A 26,345-nucleotide genomic window follows, 5' to 3' on the forward strand; every position below is an offset into this window, starting at 1 on the left:
TCAGGGTCAGTTTGGTATCAGGGAATACAGTGACATGTTCAAATGAGGTAGGAGTGGGTTTGGGCTTTGAGGGACAGTTGGTATTTTGAGAGGTCTGCAGTCCAGCACCTGGGAATATTGGGAGGAAATTGCCGTTATGCTGGGAACACACAGGTTAAAATAAATGGTCAATAAATATTATAATTTTGATCAGGATTCTGGAATCTTGTGGCATTGCAGAGGAAGGTCTCAGAGTCTGGGCTCAGGAGTTTTACAATGGGTGAGGAACAGTGATTAGACTGTCTTACTTTTCAACCCGCTTGAGTGCTCACAAATAAAATTGGTGCTCTTTTGTTTTACGCACATTCCAATTAAATTGTAGTTCCCCAAAATTTAATGTAATTTTTAAAATTCATTCAGGGGATGAGGGAGTCACTGGCTAGGCCAGCATTTATTGCCCATGCCTAGTTATCCAGAGGGCAGTTAAGATTCAACCACATTGCTGTGGGTCTGGAGTCACATGTAGGCCAGACCAGGTAAAGATGGAAGTTCCCTTCCCTAAAGGGCATTAGTAAATCAGTTGGGTTTTTTCCAGACAATTGACACATGATCATCAGTAGATTCTTAATTCCAGTTTGTTTATTCAATTCAAATTCCACTATCTGCTTTGGCAAGATTTGAAGCCAGATCGGTATGGGCTAACAGTCCAGAGATAATACCACTAGGTTATCACCTCATCACAAATGAGGCTAGTAAGGAACTAATTGCAGAATTACATTTTTTTAAGCTAGGTCCAAGTTGGTTCAAGTTCTTTGGAGTGATTTTCCCTGTAGGGCGGAATGAGAAATCTCAATGATTGTAAGATTTTTCATTGTGTCTTACCAAACTCATCTCATTAACCACTTATTCAGTCCCCATGGAGCCTCTCCCACGTAATTCCACTCCCATCTTACCATGTGCCATGCCGCAAACAAGATTTCCACACAAGGCCAGCTTCCCTCGCATCTGCTCCAGCTTTAAAGGGCTACTTTTTCACCCATACAAGAGTTGACCATCCAGTGATATCCCCTCACTGCCAATGTGATGGTATGACAGCAATAATCCCATGTAGCACATGGCTTGACACTTGGTTGACACTTTCTTGCACATACCACACAATTCCATCTCCTAGTTTCTGTTCAACCACTATGTTACACACTTCACCAGTCCTCAGCCATAGCCCATTTGAACACCCTCGCTAAGTCAACGCTTCTCTGTCCCCAACGCACCTACATTTGCCATTCTCTGGTAGGGGAACACCTCAACCAGGCAGGCAGTCAGACAATTACAAACAAGAAATTTCATTGACAGCCAACAAGAAAATCCAAAGGTGTGCAGGTTAGATGGGATTGGCCATATTACATTGTCTCATAGTGTGCAGGCAGATTAGCCATGTTAAATGTGGAGTTACAGGGAAAGGATCAAAAATAGAAATGGCTGGAAAAGCTCAGCAAGTCTGGCAGCATCCGTGGAGAGAAATCCGAGTTAACGTTTCGGGTTGAGTGACCCTTCCTCAGAACTGGAGGGTCAGGTTGTGGGTTTGGGTGGGATGCTCTTCAGAGGGTCTGTACAGAATCAATGGCCCGAATGGCCTCTATCTGCACTGTAGGAATTCTATGAATGTCTGACTGTGTTTGCCCCAGATGTCCATTAACAGATCCTATACACAACTGACCAGTCCCTGACTACAGCCTTCTCAGCTTCCTGACTGATGATACATGAGTCCTTTGACTGCTCTTGCTTGGCCCTATATGACTGGCTGGTACCTACTGACTGGACAGCGCAGTTAGCTGGATGGCTGCTTTGTGATACCAGTGAAGCCAATGGCATGGGTTCAATTCTTACACTTTCTGAGGTTACCATGCAGAACTCTCCTTTGCAACGGCTGCTCTCTCCTGACGTGTAACTAAACTCAGCACCAGTCTTCATTCTCTTTTTCATGACAGAGGAGCCCTGTGGTCAGCTAAACCCTTGGTGCAATCAAACTGATCCTCTGACCATTAGTGTCTCAAGCAGACAAATGACCATGGGCCCAACCCTCCACTTATTTTCCGACATGATTTGGTGCATTTGCCATTCAGGCAGCTGGAACATGCTGTCTCGGTTTGCTGTACAACAAGATGCCCTCCATTACTGGAGTGATTACTGCTGCCAAGCATGATAAGGAGACAGCATGTCAGTACTGATAGCCTTGAGCTGGTGCCTGAAGGGTTAACATGTTAAAGGTATGGCAGGACATGGATGCTGTGAGTATGCAGGTTGGCACATAGAGTGTATAAATGCCAAGGCAGTGGCCCTGAGAAACAGTCTGATGCAGTGAGCTGGGAGTCTGTCCTTGTTTACAAGGTGTCCTCCTTTCAAGGCTAGTTGCTGGTTCTGTCTACAATGCAAAGGCTGTGATTCCTAAATGGGCAGCCTGTGGATTGGGGAGATGCCATTACTGATCGGAGGGGTTGGTCGATGGTAGATCTGTGGGCAAGGGGTGTATGTTCTGCTACTCCCAATGAACGTTGCCTTGCAACAGCGTTTGTGTTCTGATTAACATGGAGGCTGGCATCATCTGGCAGCGAGCTGAAATTGCCAGACACCAGCTCTGACTTCCACATCCTGTTTTCCTGATGTCTTGCTTATTTAGGGCATTTCATGATGACATAAAGGTGGCAAATTGCCAGCTGATGGGATCATTGGCTCATTATGAAATGCCTCATTGACACTGCGACTCACCACTGCCTTCTGAGAATCACATCTTACTGCTTGGGAAATGTATCCAAACTATCCAGAGGAGATCATAGATTCTTTCCAGCGTAGAAACAGCGTATTAACTCTATCTATACCTCTCATCATTTTATAAACTTCTATCAGGTCGCCTCACAACTACCCAGGGTCCAGTGAAAAAAGTCCCAGCCTATCCAATCTTTCTGTATAACTGAAAACTTCCATACCTGGCAACAAACCTCTTCTGAGCTGTCTCCAGCTTAATCATATCCTTCCTATAACAGAACGACCAGAATTGGACACAGTATTCCAGAAGAGGCCTCACCACTGTCCTGTACAACCTCAATATGACTTCCCAACTCTTATACTCAAAGGGCTGAGCATTGAAAGCAACTCCCTGGATGACAGGGTGTCAGTCGGAGTGCTGTGGAAACATCATATTGTTACGACACAGGGTAAGCTCACCTGCTTAATTTAAAACCAGCAACACAGAAACGATTTACCCTGTACAGTAATCTGTGAAAATTCGATAGGCCAAGAACAAGTTAAAATAAAAATTAATAATTTCTTAAAGTATAACAGAGAATAATTAACTAACAACTATTTACAACTCCTTCCTCTAACCTCACTTTTACCTTCCCCGTCTACAATTCTCATCTGATAAAGTCCCCGTTTATAAAACAAAACGTTGGATGTGAAAACCGGGCAGCTCTCGGTTTTCTCTGTATTCCTGTCTTTTTGGGGAATCTGCTCTACAGGTTACTGATCGATAAAGGTACTTTTAAGTTATTTTTCTGGGCAGTGTGCAGATGTTGTTGGCTTGGCAGTTCTCCTCTCAACTGTTCAATTTTCCCCAGTCTTATGCACCCAAGGCATCAGATTGTGTCATTGGCTTTTATGATTGTTAAGATACTAAATTCAATCTGGATTGGAGTTTGGTATTTTTCGGGGTATAATTTAAACGGTTTGGCCTAATTCAAATCTGGTTTTGAACATAGGCAACTAACTACCCTAGGTACCCCAGTAGTTGGAGCACATGTTTACATTGTATCTTATTGATAACACTTAGTGCTGTCACTGCTAACTTTTAACTCTCTTAAAGTTAAAGTACACCCACATATTCATAACAATATCTAAACACCAGATGCATATAATTTTAGATGTTGCAAGCTCTTCACACTGTGGTCTAGCAGCATTATTGCAAAAGAAGTAACCAAGGGAGGTCAATTAGCTGCCCCATTCACCAACAGGGACCTGGAGGTGATGCGAGATGGAATGGCGGAAAGATGGTGAGGTGTTGCCAGTGAGGGAGTAGGAAGGGCAGTAGAGTTTGTTGTTTGGGAAAATGGAACAGAATAGAGCTGTTGAGTATTTGCAATACATGGAACATGCAAGGACATTGTGGTGGAGGCAGAACTGGATGAAAGCCCAGGAAAGCAAGTGTCAAGCTGTTGCCTTCAGTTTGCCATGCTATTATGTCAGGAATTGGGACCATCGCATTTCTCAGGAAGAGAGAAATTTGGAGCTGCATAGAAATGAGGCAAGTTTGGCTAATAAGAATATGCAATTGCAATAATGTTATTCAAGATCATTAGCAAGATTCTGAACTTACCATTCGAGCCTTAAGGGAAAAATCGGCACTTATTTTCTTGACATCGAGATGCTGATTTTTTTCTTGTTTTTGTCATATCCTCTCACATTTCTCACCATTGCCCACGTTATTCAAGGGAGTGAATAATTCCATTTTGCAGCTCTTTAACATTTAGTCAACATATCTTTTTCTGAATTCTTTGGAAAAAGCAAAATAATCAGAGAGCAATTGCAGACACGTCACCTCTTTTCAACGCACAGACTATTTCTGTAAACGTTTGCAGACTGTTCTTGCACAAAGGTTTGCAGATGTGATTAAAAACTCATACTTCACTCCTGACCTCTCCGCCCCCACCCCACTCCAGCCTATCACCCTCACCTTAACCTCCTTCCACCTATCGCATTTCCAACGCCCCTCCCCCAAGTGCCTCTTCCCTACCTTTTATCTTAGCCCGCTTGGCACACCCCCCCTCAATCCTGAAGAAGGGCTTATGCCAGAAACGTCGATTCTCCTGCTCCTTGGATGCTGCCTGACCTGCTCCGCTTTTCCAGCAACACATTTTCAGCTCTGATCTCCAGCATCTGCAGTCCTCACTTTCTCCTCCTATCATGAGGTATCACCATCCAACGAAGGCCTAATGTTTATGACAACATGTGTCTTTGAAGCACAAACATCAAACACAGAAATGGCAAATCAGTGGGAACATTTAATCATATTGTAATGAAATATTTATTTTGTTGAGTTTTAGACATAGTAAATTTTAACTATGGTGACTTTATTTCAAACAACTTTTGAAAAAAAATGATTGGGAGATATATTATTCATCGAAGTTATAGCAACCTTTTACTCTCAGAGATTCAATTATAACTTTTTATGCTTGGAATTTAAATCACTACTATAATTTTCCAAAAATGTTACTGAGAGCAGGAAGTGGACTTTGTGAACACGAATTGTGGGAAAGACATTTTTAACCGGTGACTCCTCAATTTCCTAAGGAAGGTCACATCCACAGTTACAGTGATGTTGGGTTAGAGAATTGGGGAAATAATTGCACCAGCTGGCACTGTCATAGTTAAGTTCTTGTTTTATACTGTTACATAAGACCATATTATTCATGGTAGTTAAGTGGCAATGTTTACAGTAATTTGGAAATGAGAAATAGATAGTTTCTCTGCAGCTCAAGCTGCAGATCTATTAGATAGAAAGCGAAGGCATCCCGGAGTTACCACTGTTGGAGAGTGGACAGCTTGGATGGACAGTTTCCATTATTAATAGGGAAATTGATGCAAGACAGTGACAAAATGTGATAGCCAGAGCTATGTTTTAGGAGATAGGAATTTTCTTGACAATCAATTTTCTTTTAATCAGTAATAACATGTAACAACTCTGAAGGACATTTCCAGATTGAATAAGTGGTTCCTGACATCATTTTCCATGATCATTACCATTCCTGTCCACCCACCTCACTGAGACAAACTTTGAGTAATGTACCGAGAACTCCTCCAGTGCCTGCTGCCCTGACATTTAGAATCCTAGAATCTTTACAGTGTGGAAGCAGGCCACTCAGCCCTCATATCCACCCCACGCCTCCAAAGAGCATCCCACTCAGGCCCATTCACCTACCCTATTCCTGTAACTCTGCATTTCCCACGGCTAACCCACCTAGTCTGCACATCCCTCAATACTATGGGAAATTTCCCAAGGCCAATCCATTTACCCTGCACATCTTTGGACTGTGGGACAAAGCCGGAGCACCTGGAGGAAACCTATGCAGACATGGGGAGAATGTGCAAACTGCACACAGCCAGTCGCCTGAGGCTGGAATCGAACCCAGGTCCCTAGTGTTGTGAGGCATGTCAGGAGTCCTCTTCCTTTGATTCCTACAGGAAATGAGACAGAAGCTTAAATTACCAAAAAAAATGTTCAGTCAACATCTGGACAAGAAGCAAAGTGCTGCAGATGCTGGACATCTGAAATAAAAGCAGAAAGTGCTAGAGAAACTCAGCAAGTCGAGGAGCATCAATCGTAGAACAATCCTATCAGACTTGTAGTTCAACTCCCTTTCTTCCTTTGCAGATGTTGCCTGATGTTCTCAGGTTCTCCAGCACTTTCTGTTTTAGTCCTGAAGGAGAAGGTTTAACTAGTTTAACAACTACCTGATGAAGGAGCAATGCTTCGAAAGCTAGTGCCTCCACATAAACCTGTTGGACTATAACCTGGTGTTGTGCGATTTTTAACTGTGTCCACTATAGTCCATCACTGGCACCTCCACATCATAACTATTTGTGGGGAACTTTCAGGAGACTGATTGCTATGTCTCACTTTTCCAGCAACTCTAGCTCGAAATGAAGAGTCACCACATATGTTGCAGCTGCCCTTTTATTAATAGGAGAAAGTTCCTGAAGAAGGGCTTATGCCCGAAACGTCGATTCTCCTGTTCCCTGGATGCTGCCTGACCTGCTGCGCTTTTCCAGCAACACATTTTCAGCCCTTTTATTAATAGCCTGGCATAGCTTGGTGCTGATAACTCTTCTATCGTTGCTACATCTTTAGTGTTGCATCTTCCGTTAAGTCAAAACATAAACGTGGCCCAATACCAAGTCTTGTACAGCGAGACAGTAGCCCTTAATGCATACAGCGAGACAGTAGCCCTTAATGCAAGTTCCTTAAAAGAATCACATCTTGGCTCAATCCCCTCCTCCCACCCTCTTAACACTGATTTGACAATGTCAACATTCCAATCAGTCATGAAGGGCAACATTCCTTCAATGAATAAGTAGAGCCATAGTTGTAAATGAAAAAAACATATTAAATGGTGTAAGTCATTCAGCAATCATGGCTGCATATGAAATGATTTTTCAATGAGCTAAGTTGTAAATTAACTATATATCAGTCTATATAGAAACTCATCTTTCTGCATCCATGATGACTTCACACTGGTACCTCTGTTCTTTTCATGGCCCCCCCTCTGACAGGCCAGTAGCAAAAGTTCTATTTGCATGTGAAATGGTGCATCCGCAGGCAATTATTTATACTCTGACACTTAGCAATTGGACTCAATCTGCTGAAAACCCTTGAAATGTCAGCAAGGAGTCAATGCCTTCTACATTTAAAAAAAAAGCGATGAAAGAATTTGACAGATCAGGCAGAATCTGCTCACAAAGACCGTAAGATAAAGGAGCAGAGTTAGACCACTCAGCCTATCGACACTGTTCCACCATTCGATCATGGCTGATATGTTTCTCAACCCCATTCTCTTGCTTTCTCCCCCTGACCCCTTGCAGGTATGTACAAAGTGCTCTGCCAAAATGAAACTACCATATTTCTTTCTTGTAAGGACGCAGTTTCTAGAAACAAAGAATTACTCGAAGCTGTTTGGGTCCTGCTCCTTGTGCCATTGCTATTAAGCTATTTTTATGAAATGTTACTCGAACTTGGGTTGTGGACTCGGTTGTCACATCAACATAAGCTGGAGCATCTAGGGACTGCTCTTTTAATATTTACATAACATGCCGGAATTCTGAATGTCAAACTTTGCAACTCAATTCAATCATGTTGATCCTCAGTCAATCCTATTCACAGTAATACATTTGTAACCTTGGCTTTTATATGACAGATCCCATTGGAGCTATTAGTTTCACTTTTGGCAACAGACACTCGGCACACAAAAATATATTTTCGCAGGCAGCTTGCAATTAAATGAAAGCTATTGATTTGGGACCACTTTATCTGTGATCTGGAGAAGACTCAGTACTCGTGAATAATTTAAAAAGGTTTGCAGCCATTATGTCCACAACAAATGGAATTTGCTACAGATTCATGAATTACGCCATTTTTTTTGTTGGCAGAGGAGTTGGGATTTTCTGTAAATAATGGGAAACAGTACTAACAGCAAGAGGTTTTCTTTCAATTAGCAAGTTCTGGGAGATTTATTTTTGCACTGCCTCCGCATTCACTCTACTGTTTTAACAATCTTATGTGAAATTCTTTGGGATGCTGTTTCTAATTAAATGGTGCATATAAGGGAAGTTAGATAAACACACAAGAGAGAAAGTAATGAAAGCATCTGTTGATTTGACGGGTTTGTTCTACGCAGCTTCTCGGCAGCTTTGACCTCTTCAAAACCAACATGACACGGTTCATTATTAAATTATCAGAGGCTACTGAAAAGGGAGCTATCTGCTGTCCTTTATGTGAAAACATGACTGCCTCAATGATGATGTGGAGGTGCCAGTGTTGAACTGGGGTGGACAAAGTTAAAAATCATGCAACATCAGGTTATAGTCCAACAGATTCATTTCGAAGCACTAGCTTTCGAAGTGCTATTCCTTCATCAGTTGGTTGAGGAGAATAAGATCATAAGATAAAGAATTTATAGCTAAGGATTACAGTGTCATGGAACTAAAATGGTATATTGAACAAACCTGAACAATGTTAATTCTTTCATCTTTCATCTTTTAGGATTTACATGTTAACAAACCAGCGGCACGGTGGCACAGTGGTTAGCACTGCTGCCTCACAGCGCCAGAGGCCTGGGTTCAATTCCCGCCTCAGGCGACTGACTGTGTGGAGTTTGCACGTTCTCCCCGTGTCTGCGTGGGTTTCCTCCGGTTTCCTCCCACAGTCCAAAGATGTGCAGGTCAGGTGAATTGGCCATGCTAAATTGCCCGTAGTGTTAGGTAAGGGGTAAATGTATGGGTGGGTTGCGCTTCGGCGGGGCGGTGTGGACTTGTTGGGCCGAAGGGCTTGTTTCCACACTGTAAGTAATCTAATCAAAACCAAAACTTGCAATCCATTCTAAAAGGTGAAAACATAACAATCCAGGTTTGCTTAATGTACCATCTCAGTGGCATGACACTGTAACCCTTTTGCTATAAATCCTGTGTCTTATGATCCTATACTCCACAACCACCTGATGAAGGCGCATCTTCAAAATAAACCTGCTGGACAATAACCTGGTGTTGTGTGATTTTTAACTTTGCCTCAGTGATAGCATTCCCAACCAGAATGAGACAATCATGTATTTCAGCCTTCTCCAGAATCATGTTCCCAAACACTCTGGTGCAGGACTGCGACAATGCTGCAGTGTGAGAGGTGTTGACTTTCTAACAATGCATTAAATGTGGCTTATATTTGACCTCTCACATAGGTAGAGTCATACATCATGGAAACAGACCCTTTGGTCAAACCAGTCAGACTATGTTTCCAAACTAAACTAGTCCCACCTGCCTGCGTTTGGCCCATATCCCTTCAAACCTTTCCTGTTCATGAACTTATCCAAATGTCTTTTAAACGTTATAACTATACATGCACCCGCCACTTCCTCTGGCAGTTCATTCCATACACGAACCTCTCTCTGCATAAAAAGGTTGCCCCCATGTCCTTTTTAAAACTTTCTCCTCTCACCTTAAAAAAATGCCCCTTAGTTTTAAACACCCCACCCTAGAGAAAAGACGCTTGTCATTCATCTTATCTGTGCCCCTCATGATTTTCACCGAGCAATCCCATGGCATAATTACAATCAAAAGCAGCAGAGTTCTTCCATGTCCATCAAGTATTGATCCCTCAATCAACATTGCAAAGGGAAAAGCAGCATTGTCTGTCATACACCTGTCACAGTTTGTGGGATCCTCCTGCATATAAATCCGAAAAGATTGGCAAATTCTGAGTTACTCACTATCACAGAAATGTACGTATTTCCAAACTGCAAGCACTTTGGCAGATCTTGAGGATTTGGAAGGCGCTTTGACCTTAGTTTTGCCCATTCTATTAGCGATGATAGTGACACATTCTTGGAAGTGGATGGGGTGTGGTGCTGGGAAAATACAATGGGACATCTCCACAAATCGTTTCCCACCTCAGAAGGAATTTTCAGGATGGATTAGGATACAGTAGTCAGCTTAATGGCCAGCCAATTAGGACAATTTTGGCTCCAGTTCAGAATGAGGCTCGGAATACCGCAGCGAGTAACTCACCTCCTGACTCCCCAAAGCCTGCCCACCTTCTACAATTCCCAAGTCAAGAGTGTGATGGAATACTCCCCCCTTGCTCAGGTGAGTGCAGCTCCAACAGCACTCAAGAAACTTGTACCATCCAAGACAAAACAGCTCGCTTGATTGACAGCAAATCCACAAACGTTCACTCCTTCCACCACTGAAGTACACACTGCAGAAATTCACCAGAGATGCTCAGACAGCACCTTCCAAGCCCTCAACCACTTCCATGTAGCAGGACAAGGACAGCAGATATATGGGAACACAACCACTTTCAAGTTCCCCTCCAAGCCACTCACCATCCTGACTTGGAAATATATCACCGTTCCTTCACTGTCGCTGGGTCAAAATCCTGGAATTCCCTCTCTAATGGGATTGTGGGTCAACCCACAACAGGTGGACTGCAGTGGTTCAAGAAGGCAGCTCACCCTCACCTTCTCAAGGGGCAACTGGGGACGGGCAATAAATGCTGATCCAGCCAACGATGCCCACATCCCATATTTGGATTTTAAAAAACTTCCAAAACCAGGGCAGTTCTCCGTCATCACATCAGCAAACCCTCTTCCTTCATCACCCTTTCATCTCACTGGCAGTTCCCTGGAGGCAGTGCTGATGAAGCATCGTTGACCAAAAACATGAACTCTCATTTTGTCCACAGATGCTGCCTGACCTACTGACTATTTCCAGTATTTTCTGTTTTTGTTTCGAACAATATACAATGGAAACTGCACCGGTCAGCTTTTGCCAATGCTTGAAACATTTGATCAGTTTAGACCATTTTCCACATTTGTAGAAGTCAAAATCTTGCACCTTAAATTCCTCCAAATTCACTGAATCTTTAAAGATCTAAAACACTCAGCATCCCAGTGTTGTGTTCAGATCGAAACATTTGATCCTTGCATTTAATTTTCCTCAAAGTATGGAACTCTACACCAGAAAAATATAAGAGTGAAATCTATCCCTTTGTGAAATCACAAGTGATTTCATAAGTATTCCCAAGTTGTATCATTTATTCAAATATAAAAGGGTTAATTTAAAATCTGTTACCGAGTGAATATGCAACAAAAAACAAACAGGAACATGGCATGATGGAGCTTTGAAACATACTGCTTGAGAATAATCTCAATAAACACAAATAAGAAGGAAAGGTCAGGTCAGTCGTTTGGAAACTAAGGACATTCCCTTCTCTACCATGAGAAAACCATCTTCTCTCACAATAAAATCAAAAAAGCTGCTGATGCCAGAGACCAGCGATGACAAAACAGAAAGTGTCAGAAATTCATCATGTCTGGCAGCATCTGTAGAGAGGGAGGCAGAGGTAATGTGAGTCTGCTGTGTTCTATTTCCCTTTTCCTCACAATATCTCAGAATTCATGTCTCCACATTTAGTTTGCACTGCTTCCATGGTGGCTCAGCGGTTAGCACTGTCCCACGGTACCAGGGACTTGTGTTCGATTCCAGCTTTGGGTGACTGTCTGTGTGGAGTTTGCACATTCTCCCCGTGTCTATGTGGGTTTCCTTCCACAGTCCGAGGTTAGGTGGATTGGCTATGTTAAATTGCCAGTGATGTGCAGGCTAGGTGGACTAGCCATGAGAAATGTCGAGGATTGGAGGGTTAGTGAACTTGATGAGCTGAGTGTTCCATTTTCACACTATAGGGATTCTATTCATAACATAAAAAAAACTTCAAAGCCAGATACTGTCGATTATTAAAGGCTGTTGCACTATTTTGTTCCCCAGAATCACACATTTTTTCATGATAATTTAAAGGCATTGTCTGCTTCCCAACTGTTCTTCAGCCATCAGAGTGGGATTTTTAGATTCCCTACAGTGTGGAAACAGACCCTTCAGCCCAACAAGTCCACACCGACCCTCCAAAGAGTAACCCACCCAGACCCATTTCCCTCTTACTCATGCACCTAACACTTTGGGCAATTTAGCATGGCCAATTCACCTGACTTCCACATCTTTGGACTGGGAGGAAACCAGATTACCCGGAGGAAATCCATGCAGACACATGGGGAATGTGAAAACCCCACACAGTCACCCAAAGCTGGAATCGAACCTGGGACCCTGGCGTTGTGAGGCAGCAGGCCACCCTAAGGTGGTGATCATTTTGAGAATAGCAGGCCCATTCAGTTAGCTAGAGGTTCATGTCAATGGCTTCTAAGTTCTCTTTACTTCTTGATCATTATCAACTCCCCGTAAAACCTATGCCTCTCCTTTCACATCCAAACCTACCGCCATCACTGACATTAACCACTGGTCACCATTGTGTTAGGTACAGTTATGTCAGATTGCTTCTTGCCAACATGTGGGGACCTGTGCCTAAATTGGGGGAGTTGTCCACAGACTCATCAAACAACAGCCAGACATACTCACAGGATGGGATCTTAACAATAATGGCCAAGACATCACCATTACCATCCCCTGGCTATGTGTCGTCCCACCAGCAGGACGGACCCAGCAGGGGTGATGGTCAGTAGGTATCCTGTCAGGAGGGTGTTGCCCTCAGCATTGGCTCTGATCTCCATGAAGTCTCATGGCGTCAGGTCAAACTGGGAAAGGAAACCTCCTGCTGATTATCATGTAGCATTTCCCTCAGCCGATGAATCAACGTTCTCCCATGCCGAACACCACTTGGAGGAAGTAGTGAAGATGGAACGCATGCACAATGTGCTCTGGGTAGGGTGCGTCAATGTCCATCACCCAAGACAGGCTCAGCGGCACCTCTACTGACTATAGGTTGAGCTGCTAGACTGTCTCTGTGACAGATGGTGAGGGAAATATCAAGTGAGAAAACCATACTGCATGTATATCTATCCATGACTGCATTGACCCCATTGATATGAATGCCCAATTCATGGTCATTGTGGAAACAAAGACTCATCTTTGCACTGAAAATATGCAGCATCGTGTTGCATGGCACTATTACCTTGCTAAACAGAGCAGAATCTGAGTGTGTTTAAAGATGGGGCATCCTGATGGCACTGTGAGCTCTACCCATTTCTGAGTTCTAAAGGCTGTAAAAGCCCAGATGGACGTGAGCTGTTGTTCCTCCAGCTCACTCACAGCTTTGTTGGAATACCATAGCAAACCCAGGATAGAAATGTCAGCAGGAAGAAGTAAGGTGGTTAGCCAAAATGACAAGCAACTGGAAGGTCTCGGTAATTCTTTCAGCCAGAGCAGAGGTGAGCTGCAAAGCGATCACTCAGTCTGCATATGACCCTGTCAGTATAAGGAAGACCACAAAAATAGCAGTGATTGGTGCTGGGGCATGGGATCCAAGAGGCCAATAGAGTGATGATGAATGTGCCCTACAATGGGAATGTGAGGTCTCTAGAGAGTGAGGAATCAAGGCAATTGTGGGGCCAATTGTTCTGAAGGTTACTGTGCAAGTCAAAATCTAGTAACCTGCTGGAAGTTTATTTTTGTGCCTTGGCATGGCTTTTGAGGCACACAGGGAGCATGGAGAGTGAAGGATGAGTGACTGAGGTCCTAATTGCTTCCAAACGTAGGATCTTCTGGAGAAATGCTGCACATTATTACTGTTCCCTTGTTTTAAATGTTGCAATTGTACCAGCACCCACCACTTCCTCTGGCAGCTCAGTCCATACATGCGCCACCTTCTGGACCTTTTTAAATCTTCCCACTCTCACCTCAACCACATGCCCTCTAGTTTTGGACTCCAGTACCCTGGGGAAAAAACCTTGACTCTTCACCCTACCCATGCCCATCATGATTTTATAAACCTCTATAAGATCACCCCTCAGCCTCTGACGTTCAGGGAAAACAGCCCCAGCCTGTTCAGCCTCTCCCTATAGCTCAAATCTTCCAACCCCAACAGCATCCTTATAAATCTTTTCTGAATCTTTTCAGATTTCACAACATCCTTCCCACAGCAGGCAGACCAGAACTGAATGCAGTATTCCAAAAGTGTCCTAACCAATGTCCTCTAATTGTAGGAACATGCTGGATGTGTGAAAGGAAGAACTTTATCTTTAAGGGCTACAGCAAGGATGGAAAACTCACTTGAACATGGATTTTCAGGAAAGGGAGAGGACACTGTGGCCACGGATGCTCTTTGTACACACACTCCCCAAGTTGCCTCCTGCACTGACTTCCTTGGCCACTTCCATCCATGCCTGTTTGTAAAATACAATACAATGCAATTCAATACTGCACAGGAATAGGCCTTCCAGCCCACCAGGCCTGTGCCAATTCTTAATCCTTACTTAAACCCACTACTTATTGCATTTATTGTATGGTGGCTCAGTGGTTAGCACTGCTACCTTACAACACCAGGGACCTTGGTTCAATCCCAGCCTTGGGTGACTGTCTGTGTGGAGTTTGCACATTCTCCCTGTGTCTGTGTGGGTTTCCTCCTGGTTCTCTGGTTTCCTCCCACAATCCAAAGATATGCCGGTTATGTGAATTGGCCATGCTAAATTGCCCATGGTATTCAGGGATGTGTAGGTTAGGTACATTAGTCAGGGTAGGGGAATGGGTCTGGGTGAGTTACACTTCGGAGGGTAGGTGTGGACTTGTTGGGCCAAAGAGCCTATAGGGATTGTATGATTCTTATTGGCATTGCGTGGTTTCTATCCATATGTTCACCTCCTGTCCATGTATCTATCAAGATACGTCTTAAACATTGCTAATAGGCTTGTTTCCCCCACCTCCACTGGCAGTGTGTTCTAGGCAGCCACCATCCTCTGTGTGAAGGATTTTCTCTGCACTTCCCTGCAAAACATTCCCCCACTCTCTCTGAACCTGTGTCCTCTTTCCACTCTGGGAAAAAGCCTCTGCCTATCCACCCTATCTATGCCTCTCATAATTTTGTAGACCTCTATCTTTCCAGTGAAAACTATCCGGGTTTATCCAACCTCTCTTCATAACTAAAACCCTCAAGACCTGGCAACATCCTGGTAAACCTTCACTGCATCCTCTCCAAAGAATCCATGTCCTACTGTAGTGTGGCGACCAGAACTGCTTGGAATATTCCAAATATGGCCTAAGAAAAGTTTTATACAGTTGTAACATGGCTTGTTTGATTGGGGAGGTTACTGCTTTCTCCCATCTTTCGGAAGGATTATGTCTTTGCATAACCTTGGATTCCCAACAGCCAGCTGAAGGTAAAAGGGAATAGCCCACCCACGGTCTCCTCTCCATTTCCTGAAAATCCATGTTCAAATGAATTTTTTGAAGCCTTGCTATAGTCCTCAAAGGTAGAAGTTCTTCCTTTCACACTTCCTGCATGTTCCCATCTCCAGAGGACATTGGCTAGGCCACTTTTAGAATATTGTGTTAAATTCTGGTCTCCCTGCTATGGGAAGGATGTTGTGAAACTTGAAAGGACTCAGAGAAGATTTACAAGGATCTTGCCAGGTTGGAGCGCTTGAGCTTTCGGGAGAGGCTGAACAGGCTTGGGTGTTTTTCCCTGGAGTGTTGGAGGCTGAGGGGTGACCTTATACAAGTTTACAACATCATGAGGGGCATGGATAGGGTGAATAAACAAGGTCTTTTCCCAAGGTATGGGAGTCCAAAACTAGAGGGCATAGGTTGAGGAGAGAGGGGAAAGATATAAAAGGGACCTAAGGGGCATCTTTTTCACACAGAGGGTAGTGCATGTATGGAATGAGCTGCCAGAGTGGAGACTGATGCAATGCAACATTTACAAGACATCTGGATGGATATATGAATAGGAAGGGTTTAGAGGGATATGGGCCAAGTGCTGGCAAATGGGACCTGCTGGACCAACTTCCCTCATTCCTGAAGAAGGGCTAATGCCCGAAACGTCGATTCTCCTGTTCCCTAGATGCTGCCTGACCTGCTGCGCTTTTCCAGCAACACATTTCCATCTCTGATCTCCAGCATCTGCAGACCTCACTTTCTCCTCACTAGAATAATTTAGGATATCTGGTCAGCATGGACGAGTTGGACTGAAGAATCTGTTTCCGTGCTGTACATCCCTATGACTTTATCTGTGTTTCAGAAATGTAAACAATGACTGTGAATACCATGATTGTGTTAATGAACTACAGGGAAGTCCTCTAACAGAATCAACAGGCTGCTAACCCATTAACAATCCTGACATATTGGCAGGGATTAACTGGCTAAAAAAAAGTCTTGTGAGTCATTTGAGAAACTTGGGAGTGAATCGTTAATTCATTGTAGATAAGACAAAACCAAACCTACATAAATTTCATGTTTTCATTTCTTTAGGAACCTCGCTGAACATGCCTGGAAATGATCAGAATTTGTTGCATCTGAATGAATGGATTCTGTCTGATCGAGATGAGATTCTGTGATTTTTGAAGCTGCTCCTTTCCAAATTTCAAAACTTTTGGGTGACAAGATCAGGTATCACCAACTAAGCTGATTTATTTCACAGCCAGCAAGTTGAACATGGGGCACACTGATCAAAAGGGATACCATTTAATTTAACCGCTTTTACTTTGTAAATTGGCAGAACCTTCTAATAGGAGAAAGTGAGGTCTGCAGATGCTGGAGATCAAAGTTGAAACTTTATTGCTGGAACAGCACAGCAGGTCAGGCAGCATCCAGGGAACAGGAGATTCGACGTTTCGGGCACAGGCCCTTCTTAATAGCACACCCTCTCCTTTCCTCAGGCTGAACTGCTCTTTTTTTGGGATACCTTTCATTCTCAGTGAATTTTAACCTGAAGCCTGAATATCTTTCCCTTTTGGTTTTAGTTTCTGTGCCATGACTGTCTCTCTTCTTCGTGTCTGTAACATTTATTCCTTCCTCTCAAGTATTTCTCTTTTCTTCTCTCAATGCTTTCCTCCTGGAAGCTAAAACTTCCAGTAGACTGACAATATAACCGGCTAACTTTCTGCAGTGTGGAAACAGGCCATTCGGCCCATCAAGTCCACACCGACCCTCTGAAGAGTAACCTACCCAGACACATTCCCCCTACCCTATATTTACCCCTGACTAATGCACCTAACCTGCACATCCCTGAACATAATGGGCAATTTAGCACGGCCAATCCATCCTAACCTGCACATCTTTGGATTGTGGGAGGAAACCGAAGCAAACCCTTGCAACACGGGGAGAATGTGCAAACTCCACACAGACAGTCAAACCTGGGTCCCTGGTGCTGTGAGACAGCAGTGCTAACCACTGAATCACTGTGCTGCCCCTTTTTTAAAGGGTAACCCACCCATAACCATTCCCCTACTTTGTTATCCTATATTTACCCCTAACCAATACACCTAACCTACACATCCCTGAACACAATGGGCAATTTAGCACTGCGCATCTTTACATTATGGGAGGAAACCGGAGCACCAGGAGTAAGCCGACATAAGCACAGGGAAACTGTGCAAACTCCACACAGACAGTCACCTGAGGCTGGAATCAAACCCAGGTCCCCAGTGCTGTGAGGCAACAGTGCTAACCACTGAGCCACCATGCCACCTGTAATTTAATGTTTAATATTTTAATATTACATTTTAATGCAATGCAACCCAACCAAGAATTTTTTCCTTCAAGAAAAAAGGTGATCAAATTCCAAAAACAGGATGAGTCCCAATCTCATCTACATCTGAAGCCTCACAAGACAACAATGGCCAAAAGTGCTGTCTCTCTCATGTTAGCATTTAGAAACAGTTTGTAACGACCCAATACTGCCTGAGGTGGAGAGGAAATTGACATGCATCATGCTCATTCTGCTATCTGTCATGAATCATAATCATTTTACTTCAAAATACAGAAATGCTGCAATAATGTTTTACAATAATTTATTGAAGAGAGGGGAATTCTGCCCAGAGGTCAAAGCAGCAATGAGTATGGATTGGTAGCAAAGACGAAAGGTTCTATTGATTGATGTGGGAAAGTTCTCCTAGTAATTTCCTTGATTAAATTCTGTTACTTCCTCCTCCTCTTGGGACCATTATACATTATTTCCTCGCATTTGTTAAGACATTTTAGCATTCGGCTGTCTCTGGTGATGTTTGAACTTCCATCTGCAACCAACATCCAGCAAATATTTCAGAATATAATTAAGTTGCAATGTTTTTAAAAGATTTCTTGGGCTGTACTTGACAGTAGAAGTGTCTAACTTTTAGCACTTAACAAAGTGAGTCTAATAGAGTCATAGAGTCATCGAGTAATACAGCATGGAAACAGGCCCTTCGGCCCATACTGGTCCATACTGACCATGGTACCCACTCAGCCAGTTCCAATTAAACACAGTTGAATTGAATTGAATTGAATTTATTGTTACGTGTACCATGGCACAGTGAAAAGCTTTGTCTTGCAAGCAATACAGGCAGATCACAGAATTAAGCAGCATAGATAGTAAATAATAGGTAAACGGCGGCAAAAACAAAAAACATAGGTACAGGTGAATGTTAAGAGTTTGTGAATCCATTCAGTATTCTAACAACAGTAGGTTAGAAACTGTTTTGAAACCAGCTGGTGCGTGTGTTCAGGCTTCTGTACCTTCTCCCTGATGGTAGAGGTTGTAGAGAAACATTGCCAGGGTGGGATGGATCATTGAGAATGCTGGGGGCCTTTCCTTGACAGCGGGCCTGGTACATGGATTCTATAGATGGGAGTTTGGCCTTTGTGATTGTCTGGGCTGAGTTCACCACTCTCTGTAACCGTCTCCAATCTTGAATGGTAGAGTTGCCTTACCAGGTAGTCATACATCCAGACAAATGCTCTCGATAGCGCACCTATAAAAGTTGGCAAGGGTATTCGCTGTCATGCCAAATGCCCTCAGCTACCTGAGGAAGAAAAGACATTGTTGGGCCTCTGTAACCAGTGCGTTCACATGAACAATCCAAGAAAGCTTGCTGTGGATGACCACTCCCAGGAGCTTAACATTCTCCACTCATTCCACCTCTATGCTGTTAATGGTGTGTGTGTGTGTGTGTGGGTAATGGTGTGTGTGTGTGTGGGGGGGGCATGACTAACATCCCGCCAAAAGTCAGTAATGAGGTCCATATCCCTCTAAATCCTTCCCATCCATGTACCTATCCAAATGTTTTTTTAAATGTTGCTTTTGTCACTACCTCAACAACTTTCTCCGGCAGAGATTAAACAAGTGGCAAAAGGTACAATGATTTTAGCATCTAGGATGAGTTGAACCTTTTGCACTGCTGGGGATCAAGGATTGAATCTCACATTGTCTCCATCTCAAAAACTATTGATGTCCATCTTGATAATTTCTTTTTATTTGTTCGTGGGATGGGTGTGCATATTGCTGGTATAACCAGTAATAATTGCTCATTCCTGATTGCCCTTGAGATGGTGGCCATTTTCTTGATCAACTATACTTAGTGCACTTTATGAACTTTAATCATGTTCTAAAATAGAGATTGGCAGAACTTCCGCCCAGCAACAGTGAACAAGCAACAATTCAGTTGCAAGATGATGTGCCACTTTGGAAGGATAGTTTTGGCTGGTTTTGTTCCCTTGGGTGAGCTGTCCCGAGGCCATCAAGATTGTCAATTTAAAGGATGCTATCAACCGAGTAATAGTGCATCATGTTTGTTGAACACACTGGAAGCACTGTGATCAGATGGCGAAGAGGGTGGATATTTGTGGTGGCTATTGATGAACTGGGCTGCTTTACCCTGGATGGAAGTGATGTTTTTGAATGTTGTTGGAAAGGCCCTGACAATAGCCTGTTTCTTTCCCAAACTCCACTCAACTCCTGATGAAAGCATCATTGATACCATGGTCACCTCCACTCTCAACCATTCGAATGCTTTCTCAGCCATCCAACATCAATGTGTACGAGCCTGAATCTCTTTTTCCATAAACCCTAACCCTTCACAGCAGCACGGTGGCTCAGTGGTTAGTACTGCTGCCTCACAGCACCAAGGGACCTGGGTTTGATTCCAGCCTCGGGAATTTGCTGTGTGGAGTTTGCGCATTCTGCGTGGGTTTGCTCCGGTTTCCTTCTTGATCAACTATACTTAGTGCACTTTATGAACTTTAATCATGTTCTAAAATAGAGATTGGCAGAACTTCCGCCCAGCAACAGTGAACGAGCAACAATTCAGTTGCAAGACGATGTGCCGCTTTGGAAGGTCAGGTGAATTGTGCCATACTAAATTGCTTATAGTGTTAGGTGCATTAGTCAGGGGTACATATGGGGAATGGATCTTGGTGTGTTACTCTTCGGAGGATCGGTATGGACTTGTTGGGCCGAAGGGCCTGTTTCCATACTGTAGGTAATCTAATCTAATCTTTCAGTCAGTTGATGTTCATTGGCTCCAGTCAACCTTCAAATTTAAAATTCTCATATGTACGTTTAAATCCCTTCATTAATAGCCTCATCCATCCATTTGCCTATCTCCATAGCGTCCTCTTTCTGAACAACCCTTCAAGAACTCTATTGTTTATATTTCTGTTCTATTGTGCAACCTTCACTTCCTTTACTTGACTATCAGTGCCTTGACTTCTCACACCTTGGCATTAAACTCCAGAATTGTCTTTTTAATGCTTCCTGTTCTTCGCAGTCTATTCCACTTTAAGATTCTTCTAGAAATCTGACCAGGAGTAAGAAAATATTCAACAGGACTGGCAGGACTAGAGAGAGAATGAAGAAAAACAGGGTTAGCTTTTCAGGTTGAAGACTTGTCAATGAACACCAAGTATGTTATGGTTTTACCCAATAAAAATTACCCAATAAATTTGTAGAACGGTGTAGTCCAGAAAGAGGCCATTCAGTCTATTGGAATCAGCTTTCTTATAGAATCATAGAATCCCTTCAGTGTGGAATCAGGCCATTCAGCCCAACAAGTCAACACCGACCCTTCAACATGTAGCCCACCCAGACCCATTCTCCTACCCTATTACCCTACATTTACCCCTGACTGATGCACCTAAACTGCACATCCTTGAATACTATGGCCAATTTAGCATGGCCAATTTACTGGCACGCCTTTGGATTGTGGGAGGAAACTGGAGCACCCGGAGGAAGCCCACACAGACACGGGGACAATGCACAAACTCCACACAGACACACTTCTGATGGAAGTATCAATTAAATGCTACCCTTCTCTCTTCCATATACTTGCAATTAGTTTCTCCTCAAGCATTTATCCAACACTCTTTCAAATGTTACTATTGAATCTGTTCTCGCCAAAGTTTAAAGCAGTGCATTCTAGATTACAACTCCATCAGTTTTGCCAAATCACTGTTACGCCAGACCCCTCAAAACATTTTTAAGCATATAGCCCAGACTGTAATTTTGCTGTTTGTTTTAGCTTAGTGTAGAGTGGATATTCTTGGAGTAAATTAGCTGGTTCAACTGCCAAGTTTTGAACAAGCAAAATTTATTTACAAAATTATGGAATAAAACTAGGGGCGGCACGGTGGCTCGGTGGTTAGCACAGCTGCCTCATGGTGCCAGGTTCAATTCCAGCCTTGGGAGACTGTCTGTGTGGAGTTTGCACATTCTCCCTGTGTCTGCGTGGGTTTCCTCCGGGTGCTCCGGTTTCCTCCCACACTCCAATGATGTGCGGATCAGGTGAATTGGCCATGCTAAATTGTCCAAGTGTTAGCTGCATTAGTCGGAGGGAAAGTGGCTCTGGATGGGTTACTCTTTGGAGGGTCAGTGTGGACTGGTTGGGCCGAAGGGCCTGTTTCCACACTGTAGGGAATCTAATCTAATCAAAACACAAAGAACAAAAAACAGAATACTGGATAATTTATCTTATCCAAACCTGACTTAATGATGCTGTTCTGAAAAACACTTGCAACAGTCCCAATATGCACAACCTGTAACACAAACAGCAAAAATGAAACAAGTTCGAGCTTATAGGCTTGAGGTCAGAGAGCAAGATTAGCAGCCTGTTTCACACATCCCCTGCTGCAACTGAACTGACTAAAGTTCTGAACTGAATTCAAAAAAGCTCTAATCTAAGCTAAGGCTAGCTATGCAGCTAGCTGGCTACTCCATTTTGTTTATACCTTTTTTTAAAGACATGAAAGCTTTTGTCCTGGAACACTATCTATTAGGGGTAAACAAAGGGCTGCAGTAAAACTTTCAAACCCAGCCTAGTTGGACCCTGGCCACTTACCCCCCTCTCTGGAAAAAAAAGACTCAAGGGTATAGTAACATTGCAAAAATAACTAGCATTGTGACACCACTGAAGCATCCATTGAACTGAATGTAACCGAAATAACTCCACAAAGGCTGGTATTCCATCACCAAGTCACCCTTTATTTACATGTGTACAGTATACGCCACTGACCCAGCTCACTCAGAGCTGGCTCTGAGAGTAAATAGAATCCCTGACACTCCTGTTTGTTTTTTTTCCCTGTTGACACTCCTATTTCTATCTGTCAGCTAGGACTACCTGATTGGCCCTGGTTAACAGCCCAACTCAGGGATCTCATATTCAATTAAATCTACCCAGCCCTCATTCCAATCACTACATTCTTCCTTCTTCCCAGGTCCGGGGGCCTGTCCTTTTTCTTGGAGTTTCTCCTGGGACATTTTCACACCAGGTCCGTTTCCTCCAACTCTGATTCGGATACAGGCGGTGTGTACTCGTCTCATGCACCCGGTGCGTTTCAGAAGAAATTCCTCCTCTTCTTCAGGCAGTAATGGTGTTAAGGCTAGGACATTGGCTGCATCCATCTCTGATGTTTCTTCAATGCTAGACCAAGGGGGAGGACCCAAGGTTTCTGAGAGCCTTTCCGGCTGTTCTGAGGGGCCGGGTATGTTTTACTCCTGCCCCAGTTGCAAGGTAGCAGCTATCATGTGAGTGAGTAGAATCTCTCAGATTCCTGTTTGTATCTATCAGCCAGGACTCCCTGCTAGGCACTGGTTAATAGCCATAATTAAGGAACTCATAGTCAAACTGATCCTCCTGGCCAATCTTGTTCTAATTACTACATTAGAATGAGAGACCTGCTCAGCTTTGAGGTTACTCTTTCTTGGTCTTCCTCAGAGATGAAGGTGATATTTGCTATAATTCAGGGTGTCGGTAGGGTTCTAGTGGGTATCCAGGTGAGTGCTAATGTCTCTCAGTGTCCCTAAGGTTCTGCGGAACAGAAGTTAGGATGCAGATAACGGGGTTTTGGATGAGCTGCTGACATTTCACTGTCAAGCTCTGTTTAAATTTTTAACAAGATGAGAGGTGACCTTACAGAAGTTTATAAACTCTTGAGGAGCATGGATATGGTGAATGGTCAAGCCCTTTTTCTCAGGGTAGGCGAATCCAAATCCAGAGGGCATAGGCGTATGGTGAGGGGAAATATTTGAAAGGGAACTAAGAGGCGATGTTTTCATGCAGAGGATGGTGAGTATATGGAATGAGCTGCAAGAGGAATTGGTGGAGGCTGGTACAATTACAACATTTAAAAGGCATCTGGATGCGTACATGAATAGAAAGGGTGTTGAGGGATACGGATAAAATGCTGGAAATAGGAATAGATTAATTTAGGATATCTGGTCAGCATGGACGAGTTGGACTGAAGGGGCTGGTTCCATGCTGTACATCTCTATCACTCTATGGTTCCGATTACTCAGGGGTGAAGTAACTCCACAGAGACCAGTATCCCACCACCAAGTCACCCTTTATTTACACATGCGCAGTACATTACACTGACCCAGCTAGCTCAGAACCGGCTCTAAGACTGAGTGGAATCCCTGAAACTTCTGTTTATATCTGTCAGCCAGGACTCCCTGATTGGACCAGATTAACAACTCCAGTCAGGAAGCTCATATTCTATGAGGTCCACCTGGCTAACCTCATTGCAATCACTACACAAGGCTGAACAATGAGCTATACAATAGGTATGGATATGCTGCCCCTCTGAAAGGGTATCCCACCTCTCTAAGTTACTCTGGTATGTTCAGACTTTCTACCAGGTCAAAGGTTCACATGTTATATTTTGAACAGCACGTTCAAGAAAATCATTACACCTCCATAAAATGGTAAAGTTGTCTCTATAAAACACAAATTTACAAAGTGGAAACTGACACCATTCCCCATTACCCCAAGCACGAATCCTGGATTAGGGACTCCACCACCAGTCGTACACAGATTGGGAGGCTCACCTTCTATTCAAACATTTGTGCCCTTGTCTTGGTGACATTTTAGTAAATCCCCCTTAACAATTTCATATTTGCTTGTTTTTTTTATTTCCCGGATTAAGACATTACAGGGATATGTCATCTCATTATTTTGTTTGGAATTAAAGTTCATTGGCCACTCTTTCATTAAGATTGCATCCTTTTAAGGTCCAGAAGCAACATTCAAAAATAGACTGACCATTATCAGTACAGAAAACTCAGTGTTCTCAATCAGTATGTGAAATTAGTACTGTGAAAGAAATAAGGAACACAAAAGATAAATGCCAATAAATTTCATGCTTAGTGATCTTTCCTCTTCATTCCAAAATGTCTTATAATGTTAGTTTCCTATATTTGTTACTTTCATGTCCTTTTGGCTTTGTCCATGATTCAACATGATCCTTGTAACAGTGTGCTTCATATGAACATCACTTGCTTTATGAGCGCGTTGGTTCTTCTCATGGAATCATCGAATTGTACAACACCGAAACAGACCCTTCGGTCCAACTTGTCCATGCCACCAGACATTCTACATTAAACAACGATTGGCCCATATTCCTCTAAACCCTTCCTAATCACGTACCCTTACAGGTGCCACTAAAATGTTGTAATTGTACCAGCCTCCATCACTTCCTCTGGTAGCTCATTCCGTACACACATCACCCTCTGCATGAAAAAGCTGCCCCTCCTCCCTTGAACCTATGCCTTCTAGTTTTGACCACCACCACCACCCTGTGGAAAACACTTGTCTATTTACCCTATCCATGCCCTTCGTGATTTTATAATCCTCAATAAGGTCACCCCTCAGCCTATGATGCTCCAGGGAAAACAGCCCTAGCCTAGTCAACCTCTCCCTGTAGGTCAAACACTCCAACCCTGGCAATATTCTTTTCTAGAGTCTTTCAAGTTTCTCTTGGCATTGGGAATCGACAAAGGCACTCCTTGAGAATGTTTCCTATTTGTTAACCTGCTACTCTGAGTCTCCAGCATCCCTCATCAGTCCCTGTCACAGAGTAGGTCTCTCTCACTCACTTCAGTATTGTTACACACTTTATTTGACATTGTGCTATTACAGATTATTGACTGCAACTCTCTGAATAACGCCTTAGTCTTGGCTTCATCGTCACTCTCTGTCCCTTTGCTTTGTTCTTCTGTCTTACTCCTCTGATGTCAGAATAACTTCATGATTTACATAAACCTCATTAGCATATTCTAACATCTTGCATCTTTGATACATTTACAGTATTTTTACCACACTGCCCTGTTCTGCATACAGACTCCACCAACACTTCTCTTTGTCCAGTGGTTCAAGAAATCCTATTTGGGCATTCAGCTGTTAATCCTACAAATTTTTCCTCTCAAGCCTTCATTTCTCCAATAGAGTCATAGAGCTGTACAGCACAGAGTCAGACCCTTCGATCCAACTCATCCATGCCGACCAGATATCCTAAATTAATCTAGTCCCATTTGCCAGCATTTGGCCCATCTCCCTCTAAACTTTCCTATTCACATGCCCACCCAGATGCCTATTAAATGCAGTAATTGTGCCAGCCTCCACCACTTTCTCTGACAGCCTGTTCCATACATGCACCACCCTCTGCCTGAAAATGTTGCTCCTTAGGTCCCTTTTAACTCTGTCCCCTCTCACCTTAAACCTTTAGTTTTGGAGTCTCCTACCCCAGGGAAAAGATTTTGCCTAATCACTCTATCTATGATCTTATAAACCTCTATAACGTCACCTCTAAATCTCCAGGGAAAATACCTCCAGCCTATTCAGCTTCTCCCTATAGCTCATATCCTCCAACCCCAGGGACATTCTCTTCTGAACCCTTTCAAGTTTAACACAATCTTTTCTCTAGCAGGGAGACCAGAATCAAATATAGTATTCCAAAAGTGGTCAACCAATGTCCTGCACAACTGCAACATGACCTCCCAACCCCTATACTCAGTGTACTGACCA

General features: G+C 43.3%; 1 protein-coding gene across 1 annotated transcript in view; it reads right to left on the bottom strand.

Annotated features, from left to right (window-relative positions):
• Positions 1-6,142: 6,142 nt before the first annotated feature.
• Positions 6,143-26,345, bottom strand: part of LOC122556809 (alpha-2Db adrenergic receptor-like) — an 82,440-nt gene continuing 62,237 nt past the window's right edge. Inside the window, exon 2 of the mRNA XM_043704013.1 lies at positions 6,143-6,204. The gene's annotated coding sequence lies outside the window, so the exon portion shown is untranslated. The remainder of the gene's footprint in view (positions 6,205-26,345) is intronic.

The sequence above is a fragment of the Chiloscyllium plagiosum genome, chromosome 14, assembly GCF_004010195.1.
Source record: "Chiloscyllium plagiosum isolate BGI_BamShark_2017 chromosome 14, ASM401019v2, whole genome shotgun sequence".
NCBI classification, from domain to species: Eukaryota; Metazoa; Chordata; class Chondrichthyes; order Orectolobiformes; family Hemiscylliidae; genus Chiloscyllium; species Chiloscyllium plagiosum.